General features: G+C 40.6%; 1 protein-coding gene across 1 annotated transcript in view; it reads left to right on the top strand.

Annotated features, from left to right (window-relative positions):
• The window catches only part of LOC138947140 (uncharacterized), a 42,594-nt gene that overhangs the window by 17,738 nt on the left and 17,875 nt on the right, over positions 1 to 6,981 (top strand). The window lies entirely within an intron of this gene.

The raw sequence follows: 6,981 nt of genomic DNA, 5'->3' as shown, positions 1-6,981 counted from the left end.
TGTGTGTGTGTGTGTGTGTGTGTGTGCGTGTGCGTGTGCGTGTGTGTGTGTGTGTGTGCGTGAGTGCGTTTGTGTGTCCGAAGAAGCAAAGTCTGGTGCCATCTGAGTTTCACGTCAGATTTCCTCTCGGGCGGGGGGGGGGGGGGGCGGGGGGGGAGGCCCCCTGACCCTTCTAGTAGTCTGCGAGCCCTCGATTTACAATTTTAAATTAAAGGGAACACCCCCCGCCCCCCCCCCCTCCCCCTTCCCTTACAAACTAATTGTTCCGCCCTTGGTGTGTGTGTGTGTGTGTTTGTGTGTGCGTGCGTGTGCGCGTGCGTGTGTGTGTGTGTGCGTGTGTGTGTATGTGTGTGTGTGTGTGTGTGTGGGTGTGCGCGTGTGTGTGTGTGTGGGGGGTATGTGTGTGTGTGTGTGTGTGTGGGTATGTGTTGGTGTGTGTGTGTGTGTGTGTGTGTGTGTGTGTGTGAGACAATAGCACCAAAAGGCAATTCTTGCTGCGAAGAGATATGAAAATTATCTGATGAACTCATTTTACCGACATATAGGAATTGTTTCGGTTGACCAATCGCTTACCCCGGCCGGGTCATACCTAAGACTAAAGTTGGCAATCTAGTGGCTGCTCCACCTGGCGTCTGGCATTATGGGGTTAGTGCTAGGACTGGTTGGTCTGGTGTCCGAATAATGTGACTGGGTGAGACATGAAGCCTGTGCTGCGACTTCTGTCTTGTGTGTGGCGCACGTTATATGTCAAAGCAGCACCGCCCTGATATGGCCCTGCGTGGTCGGCTGGGCGTTAAGCAAACAAACAAACAAACAAACCAATCGCTTCAAGTAGGATTTGTGTATAGCTGTGTAAATAGTAACCTTAGGTAAAAAAAAAAAAAAAAAAACCGGCCCCCGTGGCGCAGTGGTTAGCGCATCGGGCTGCGGGTCGGGAGGTCGTGGGTTCGAATCCCATCAGGTCATGTGGGTTTTTCGGTCGGCTCCTACGCAGAGTGGAAGTGCTATGGTTCCAATGGGAAGGCTGGGATCACACAGCCGAGTATCATTCACTTAACGAATGCGACTTTGAGGGTGCTCAGGTTCTGTATACCTGACCAGAACCAGGGTTCTCGGGCCTGGTTGACGGCAGGATATATTATGACAGTAAGCGTAGAGTGCTGCCCTGTCACGTAGTGTCAAACCAAATTGGAAATCCAAAGCATCATTATAATCATCCTCATCTCATTAATCATCCAAAATATAAATTGTCCTTGCTCTTGTGGCCCTTCATGCCCGGAGCTCTCATGGTGACCTTAGTCTCAGTGTTCCTGTTCCTTCCTTCCCTGAAGAGTAGTTCTGCTGTCAGTCTTCAACGTGTGACGTTCTGGGGGGTCGACGGAGGGACGTGGTGGCGGTCTGCTCTGTGGAGGGGACGCTCACTCAGTCTGACTCCGCGACTTAAAGTCAATGTCGTTTGTAGGGGGCATAGTAGGTAGTGGGCTGCGTCCGTTAGCTCGGGACAGAGCACCGTCGAAGTGACTCAGCAGAAGTGCAGTGTCATCTTCCGAGGGTAGCCTACCGCAGCGACCCGACATCCCCCCCTAAAGCGTCTGTAAAATAGACAAGTCTGGCAGCGGAACGAAATTCAGAGGTGGTTGGAGCAGCGAGTGCAGGGACGGGGCGGTGTGAGAGCACAACGGGACAAGGGAACAAGTGTAAAGACGAAGAAAAAAAAGAGAAAACAAAAAACAAAAAACCTTAGGTAAAAATAAAAATCGTACTAAAAGTCACCTTGGTAAGAAAATTATTTAATCTAACCTCATAAACATCGGTACTTTTCATCGTGTCTTAATATTTTAGACTGATGAAAAGGTGCCCCAAAAGCTTGCATTTGTCTGTTGTGTATGGCTGTGTGTCCGTGTCTGTGTGTGCTTGTATGCAATGCGTTGCCGAAGACCCAGACTGAAAGCCTGGAAAACGTGATCTCTGGAAGTGTAGCAAGTATTGCGCGGTAGCGTACAGCGCGTCACAGGAAAGCCCGCTTTTCCTGTCTGTCATTTGAGCGTGCCGTTATGCGCCATACATGGCCCAGCTCATCCGACTTCGGCATGTTTTTATATCGGAGTAGTCCTTCTCCTAGACTGGTGGCTTTACAGGGCTGTCGAGTCCAGTCTACCCGGCTATTTGGCCATAGCTGGCTGGTTTGTTTATCTGAGGTGACCTTCCCCAGGGCTAGAGCTTATAATGTGGCTCTTGATCGCATGGTGCTCCCGTAATTGGACACCTGGGGTATTTCTTGGGAATAACAGTGCCACCTGTTACCCTGCCCCATCCTGCTTATTCGTCCTGGTAAGCCTGGCTTATCTCGCAGCTAACCTCCATATCTGAAGGCCACCCACAATCCGCCACCTGTGGACGCACCTGGTCGCCTCTACTTTTCCAGGACCCCGGCCCCGCTTTTCCTGATTCTTTTTATTTTTCTGACCTTGTTTTTAATCCAAATATAACACGTATATACATGGGTTTTTTAACCAGAAAGATACAAAAAATACGATGAAATCATTTTTGGTTCGATTACTACAATTTTAATTGTAATTAGAATAGAATGTTCAGATTTGTAATGACCAAACTCATTAATGGAATATTAAGCTTCAAAGCTGAAATACAATCCCATATTCCGGGATTCGTCGAAGATTGCTTGACCAAAATGTCAATCAATTTGATAAAAACATGAGGGCGTGACAGTGCCGCCTCAACTTTCATTAAAAGCCGGTTATGGCGTCAGCAAAGACATTTATCGAAAAAAAGGAAAAACTGGTCTTGGGATATTATCTTGAAGAATGTTGATATAGTTTCATGAAGATATCAGTCCAGTAGTTTCCTCGGAATAGATATATGGGTGCGTCTCAGAAACTGATCCTTTTGTGTGTGCCATAATCAAATTAGCCCACAATTGAAACATACTGAATTTTAAATCATGATATTGGTATGTTTGAGAAGTAAAATGAATAAAGAAATAGTACAAACAAAACTGAGTATTTTGCATGATTATTATGAAGGTTGTTTTGCGAAAGAAATGATTAAATGCGTCAAAAATGAAGGTCTGATCTGTGACATGAACCATCAACTAGTTTTGTACCTCACTACAAGAATCGTTTAGAATGTCCAAGGACTGCTATTTTTGTTATGTGTGTTTGGTTTAAGTGTACTTGACAGTTGAAATGTTATTTTGTCCACAGAATTGTTTTTTTAAACGAAATTAATCGCTTGAAAGTTTGCCATCACTGTCGTAACATATGTTTCCGCACGCGTGCAACAGCAACAAGTCCTAAATTTGAACTTTAGAATTTGCATATTCATTTTCAACACGATCTTGACATGAAAGGGCATAGAAAATCGCTAAGCTAAATGTTATTTAAGTATTATTTTCTCAAAATTGCATCTGCAAACTAAGTTGAAAGTTGCGCAATATGACATGCTTCTTCAAAATTCCGTTACGATGGTGAACGGTTTTGCAAATAATGTTCAGAGTTTTGAAGAAAGATTAGAACTATTTTGCGCGTAGTGACTTAGAGGTGCGGGTGACTACGCATGCGCAGTTACAGAGAGAAATAGTTCAGCTTCCAGCAGCGAAGAAAGATTTCGAGAATGTTTCCGAAGTCTGTGATTTTGTTACGACAGTGATCAACACCCAAGGTTCTTAAGAAAAGGTGAGTTTTTGCTGCTATGATATTCTATGAAGTGAAAAATTAGGCTACACATTTGTTAATAATAGTTTTTCTTTCGATTTCACGTAGTCAAAACTTGACTAAATGTTTTAACATAGAGGGGGAATCGAAACGAGGGTCGTGGTGTATGTGTGTGTGTGTGTCTGTTTGTCTGAGCGTGTGTGTGTATAGAGCGATTCAGACTAAACTACTTGACCGATCTTTATGAAATTTGACATGAGAGTTCCTGGGTATGATATCCCCGGACGTTTTTTTCTTTTTTTCGACAAATACTTTTGATGACGTCATATCCGGCTTTTTGTAAAAGTTGAGGCGGCACTGTCACACCCTCATTTTTCAATTAAATTGATTGAAATTTGTGTAAAGCAATCTTCGACGAAGGCCGGGCTTCGGTATTGCATTTCAGCTTGGTGGCTTAAAAATTAATTAATGACTTTGGCCATTAAAAATCTGAAAATTGTAATATTTTTTTTTTTATATATAAAACGATCCACATTTACGTTCATCTTATTTTACATCATTTCCTGATTCCAAAAACATATAAATATGTTATATTTGGATTAAAAACAAGCTCTGAAAATTAAAAATATAAAAAATTATGATCAAAATTAAATTTCCGAAATCCATTTAAAGGAACGGTAAGTGTCAATGTTTTCTTTAATTGTAAAAGTTGTATGTTCAATGGAATGGTAAGTCTGAACAAAATAATTACTTTATTTTGTTTTTAGCCAGTGAATGTGGATGCATCAAAATCTTGATAGACATTAAACAAATTCATGTTAGTGAAACTAGTACACATATTGCATCAATCTTTAGTTGAAATCGCAGGTACTTGCATGTTTCAGGTGCAAGAGATTCGACCTGATGAACTGGTGGTAACGTTCCTTCGAAGGAAACCGGAGGGGAACTACTATTGCTTTCCAGGGATCGATGATATTTCCTTAGTCCCTACATCTGATGCAACCATGATTCGTGACCCCACCTTCAATGCCAGGGGGCATTATTTCTTTTAAAATAAATTAATTAACTGCAAGTGGCAACTGTTCTATATGTAACCAATGCCTTTGGTTTATTGTCTCAACAATTGAATGAACCACTTTTGAACATTTGCATTCTTCATGTCAAACCTTATAATACATGTCTGGTTGTTCGTTTCCGAGTTACGTGGGTGATGAACTTTTCATTAATGTTTCTCTTTTTTGGGGCCAAGTTTGCTTGATTTTGTCCAGCTTTTTTTCTTTCTGTTCCTGTTTTAGTGTTTGGCATTTTACCTAAGAAGAATCTGGTTGCAAAATCAGCTTCATTTAGTAAAGTTTGTGGGGAAAAGCATAACCGTTTCTTTGTTACAAAAGTGATGTTTCCATGTTACATCGGTGACCATTTTGCATTGTTTTGGGATAACTTTCTAACATTTTGTCTTAGAGCAACAAATCTTTGTATATATGCTATTGTGAAGGTTAAATGTCAATAAGACTGAATGAATGCCATGTATCAACATGTTCTGATCAGGATATCATTAATTAATTTTCATTTTTGTATTGAAATTTTGACGAATGCATGGAACTTTGAAAAAAACAATATTGCTATTTCATATGTTACGTGGATTTCCATTGGTCAATTGGGCAAAACTGAGCTCAGTGCAAAAGTGATATCGACGACATTTCCGTCGATATCAGTTTTGATATCGACGACCTCTTTATTGCTTCCCCACTTCAAAAACAAAAACACCTACATTTAACAACAAACAAATATATATGAAAATGTAATTATCCCAGAATTTAGTTGAGCAAGTGACTAAAGACTTTTTGAAAGAAAAGACATTTTGAAAAACTAAAAAGTACAAGAAAAGAGTGAACAAAAAGAAATAATAATCAGAGGGAGGGATCTGGAACAGCCAAAACTGAGACAAATATTTGTTTAATTTCTTTACAGTAAATACAAAATGTCCAGAGAATTAGCAATATATCTAACATTGACTGACTGTGTGATGATATCTTCTGCTATTGGTCTGTTTCGACAGTGATATCAAAATCTCGACCTCCGGTCTCGATTTTGATATCACTGTCTCAACAGACCATAGCAGAAGATATCATCACACAGTCCGTCAATATTGGGTATTATTTTGTTGTTTGCATGTAGTCATTTCATATTGAACTCTATAATGGCTTGTGATTCAACAATAATAACTGAATAAAAGTCGTTTTCAGCCTTATAAATGCAGTTTTTTTGTCTTTTATTTTTTCCATGTTACACGGGTGATTTTGCACACATGGTCCAAATAATGCTCAATATATGGCAAACTAAAGGCAATGTTATATTTTTTCTTGTTTAAACTGAAAAGGTACACCCTGAGAAGTGTGTAAATAGTATTATCAAAGTTTTCTGGGAAGATTTTACTTTTGGTGATAATGTCACAAACAGAGGACGAGATTCTGAGACGCACCCATATACAAACACACACACACACATACACCACGACCCTCGTCTCGATTTCCAGTCTATGTAAAAAGCTTGGTAAAGGGAAGTTTTGATATGAAATTTAGCAGTGTTTATGAGGGGTTAACCAATATGCTATCAAGAAAAAATTACTTCATTTGAAAAATGGTAATATACTGCTCTGCCTACCAGCAAGTGATTTACCTAAGAATAAAAATCCTTGAACCAAACTGCCCCCTCCCCCACCCTTCCCCCTACAACAAAAGCAGAAGAAAAGAATCCGAAAAAATACACACCAAGTAGTAAGCGAGGTACCTAAAATGAGTAGAACAAGGGGAACAACGGCGACTCGTTTTTCAATGGCTAGTACTGTACATAACCCCAATGGAGGCAATCATCGTACATCGATAAAAAAAATAAAAATACAAATAAAAATCTGGAGAAGAAAAAAACACTCCAGGCGTACGTGCATCTTTTTATCCGAGGACATTAATTGGTGAATTGCATTTTGATAGTGCGTATGTACTGTAATCTGCAAATTGCACATTAATTGTGCCCTTGTTGATACAGCGAAACTGAACACCTTATATGGTGTTGCAGACAAAACACATAACCGGTGGCGTTCTAGTTTATTTCCTTCTGATCTTAAAGACAGCGGGCAAAACCTGTGGTGTTTCTGTATTGTTTCCTCTGGTGTTAAAGACAGCGGGTGAAACCTGTGGTGTTTCTGTTTTGTTTCCTTCTGATCTTAAAGTCAGCGGGCGAAACCTATGGTGTTTCTGTTTTGTTTCCTTCTGATCTTAAAGACAGCAGGCGAAACCTGTGGTGTTTCTGT

The sequence above is a fragment of the Littorina saxatilis genome, linkage group LG14 (assembly GCF_037325665.1).
Source record: "Littorina saxatilis isolate snail1 linkage group LG14, US_GU_Lsax_2.0, whole genome shotgun sequence".
Lineage (NCBI taxonomy): Eukaryota > Metazoa > Mollusca > Gastropoda > Littorinimorpha > Littorinidae > Littorina > Littorina saxatilis.
Note: the sequence above shows the minus strand (reverse complement) of the source record. Positions and strands in the feature narration are given on the sequence as shown.